Raw genomic sequence first — 766 nt, 5'->3', positions numbered from 1 at the left:
GTATAAACTGGAAGAACCTTTCTGGAAAATAATTTGGTAATTGATATCAAGACCCTTAAAAAACAGTCTATACCCGGGGCTGGCCCCGTGGCCGAGTGGTTAAGTTCACAAGCTCCACTGCAGGGAGCCCAGTGTTTCGTTGGTTCGAATCCTGGGTGTGGAAATGGCACTGCTCATCAAACCATGCTGAGGCAACGTCCCACATGCCACAACTAGAAGGACCCACAATGAGGAATATACAACTATGTACCAGGGGCCTTTGGGGAGAAAAAGGAAAAAAATAAAATCTTTAAAAAAAAAAAAAAACAGTCTACACCCTCAGTCTAAGTAATTTCTTTTCTAATAAGAATTGTAAGGAAATAACCAGAGGGATGATTAAAGATTTATTTAAATGCTACTCATCATAACTTTATTTACAATTATGGAAAATTAGAAATTTAACTCTCCAATAGCAGAACAACGATTAATTAAATCATATATGTTAAAACATTATACAGTCAATATAAATGACTTTACTAATAATTTTAACTATATAGGAAAGTTTTCATTGTATAATGCCAACTGAAAAAAACAGGACACAAAGTGGTATCTACAGTTTTATATAAATACATATATGTATGTGTGTATATACATATTATATATACATGTATGTATATATAATGTATGCATGTATATATTTATTTTATATATATAAAACACACACACACACATATATAGACATGTATAAATGCTTGGAGGAAAAAGGCTTAGAGAAAATACACAAAAT

This window comes from Equus przewalskii, chromosome 13, assembly GCF_037783145.1.
Source record: "Equus przewalskii isolate Varuska chromosome 13, EquPr2, whole genome shotgun sequence".
Classification (NCBI taxonomy): domain Eukaryota; kingdom Metazoa; phylum Chordata; class Mammalia; order Perissodactyla; family Equidae; genus Equus; species Equus przewalskii.
This window is presented reverse-complemented; position numbering follows the sequence as displayed.